The sequence below is a fragment of the Brassica oleracea genome, unplaced genomic scaffold, assembly GCF_000695525.1.
Source record: "Brassica oleracea var. oleracea cultivar TO1000 unplaced genomic scaffold, BOL UnpScaffold00787, whole genome shotgun sequence".
Lineage (NCBI taxonomy): Eukaryota > Viridiplantae > Streptophyta > Magnoliopsida > Brassicales > Brassicaceae > Brassica > Brassica oleracea.
In genome coordinates this window covers 86,405-88,977 of record NW_013617455.1, presented here as the reverse complement: position 1 = coordinate 88,977, position 2,573 = coordinate 86,405, and the positions used below count along the sequence as shown (strand labels likewise).

The 2,573-nt window shown below is 29.6% G+C and overlaps 1 long non-coding RNA gene across 1 annotated transcript; it reads left to right on the top strand.

Annotated features, from left to right (window-relative positions):
* Positions 1–1,087: 1,087 nt before the first annotated feature.
* On the top strand, positions 1,088–2,253 carry LOC106320060. Its single transcript, XR_001265693.1, has 2 exons — positions 1,088–1,839; positions 1,934–2,253. It is a non-coding gene; the product is annotated as an uncharacterized LOC106320060 (long non-coding RNA).
* Positions 2,254–2,573: the final 320 nt, after the last annotated feature.

The window sequence follows — 2,573 nt, the reverse complement described above, 5'->3', positions numbered from 1 at the left end:
ATATAGTATATTTTAATATTAACATCTATTAAATGATGCTTTCTATTCGTATGTTTTTGATCATTTATAGTATTTAAAAAAAAATTAAAATGATATATATTTTAACAAAAAAAAATTTGCTCAAAATAAATTTCAAAATTAAATATTAATGTATTTTTATATGGCATATAGTTTAATTTAAAATGATATATATATTTATATATCTTTTTATTTTAATACTTATTAAATGATACTTTTGACTTATACGATTTTGTAATCATTTGTATCATGTAATAACAAAATTTTTAAACCATGGATCACAAAATTTTAATGTGAGACTTTTAACACTTTTAGTAATTTATACTCATTTAAAAAATTCAAAATATAACATAAACAGAAAAATCTAATTTTTTTATTATATGGTTAATATGGTTGTTTAATTAATTTAATAGTTTAAAACTAAACAAATATAATATAAGATACACTTATTTTTATCAAATCTTTATTATTCAGAATCATTAATTGTCATATATACTTTAGCCACATTAGACAATTCCGTAATTTTATTTAAGGAAATAATGAAGCACATTAATAATGTATTTATGGTTAGTTTAATAAAAAAATTATTATATATTTAGATTGACCAATATATTTCTCTAAAGATTCTAATAATCACTCTAGTGATGACGCATGACTACAAAAAAATGTTTTAATGCTTCTCAATTAATATATAAGAGATTTACTTTCTCAATCAAAATCTATGCGTTTTTTGTTGGGTCAAGATATTATAAGCCCAATGGGCTGTGTAATAAATTGGTTGTGTGAAAAGAAATTGTTTTATAACCCCAATGTGCTGAGTAAAAAATTGTGTTTATATGAATGGTTATGGAGATTTTTGGGCTCATTTTGTAAGCCCAATGGACTGAGCAAATTGACGGTTTTGGGATTCAGAATTTTTTTTTTTTTTAAATGAAAACTTGGGACCAAGTTAAGCCAACTTGGTGACCAAGTTAAGCCAACTTGGTGATCAAGCCATCATCACTATATATACTTATGCCCTCTCCATAATCTCATAATTCACATTGATCTCTCTCTCTTCTCACTTTCCCTCACTAGAAAAGAAAAAAAAATACTCATTAGATTTTCTTTTTTAAAGTAAGTGTCTCGAGAGTATATCGTAGTAGTTAGTTCGTAGATTCTGTTTCGGGTGTTGCGAAACAGTCTCATCACGGTTGTATCCTGGGATTCAAAAATCGCATAAAACTGTCACACATTACGGGCGATTTATTGAGTTAAGGAAAGAGATCAAATCTCGACTCCGTGAATTTCGTCTATTTCCTTATAATTTTTTAAACGTTTTCCAGTCTTTATATTATCAATCATATGCTTTATGTTTCGTAATTTTCAATCAAGATTTTCGCGGTCCTGCATTTTTACCAGACATTAATCATATTAGTTTGTATTATTATTGCTGACAGCTCCTAATCAGGGTTTAAAGTTAGTAGAGTTTGCTACATTTAAATTGTATTGTGAGAAACAAACATGTTAAGATTTAGAAGTTTATAAGTTTTTTGTTTTCTTGAAGACAAGTTTTCAGATAAGACGAAAATACGTGGAAAATAAAAAAATATAATGGAATAATGATTTCTGAACTGGACTGGTGATTTTGCATATAGATGTGCTGGTTCAAGTTTTTGGTTCTGGTTTTTACGCCTAGCCCAATCCATAACTTGGAGCTCTGTTTATCTTCAATCTTCTAATTTTAATGATTTTTCTAATTTATCTGGCATAGGGTCTCCGGAACACTCTTCTGTTATCGAGCATCCATAACTTGCTGAAACACGTTGCAGTTCATTGCATGTACTTTTTCATAAGGAGTTTTCGTAGATGGAAATAAATTATCTTTTTTCTGAAACATTTTCATATTCATTATTTTTTGGATTTTGAATATAAGATGCAGAAAGGAAAAATAAAAACAAAGGAACAGAACCCCAAAAATCTCTAATGGGATCAGTAAAGAACATTCCACAAGCAAAATTACCAAATAAAGGCCCCGAAAAGGATACATCAAACCTTAGCCACCAAGACTACAGGGAGTGCAGCTTCCGAAGATGACGACAGACAATACTGATACACCATGGATTTTACTAGTTTTTAGCCATGGTATATGATTGATTTAGAATCTATTATATTTGTTTTGGAGTCTTTTAGAGTCTTTTCTGGTTCATGTATGTTTTAGAGAAATATAGAGATTATGGAGCATTTTGGGGATAAGATAGAAGAAATTCATAGTTGTTCAGAAACCAACCCGAGTCGACATACAAGTAGACTGTCGATCGACAAAGACACCTTGTCGTCGCTCGACAGTGAAGCGAGAAGATGGGCCGACTTGTTCGAGGCAGACTTGAGCCCAGATGATCCATATAATTACAAAACTACCCCTCGCCGACTTTTACCTAATATTTATAGTGTTTGCCATTGTTTGGGTAGAACACCACGATTTTACTTTCTATTATTCACAACAAATAGTTTTAGAGTTTTCAGTAGATTTGGAGAGAAGATCCAAGACTCATTCAGAGCTTTGTATTGAAATT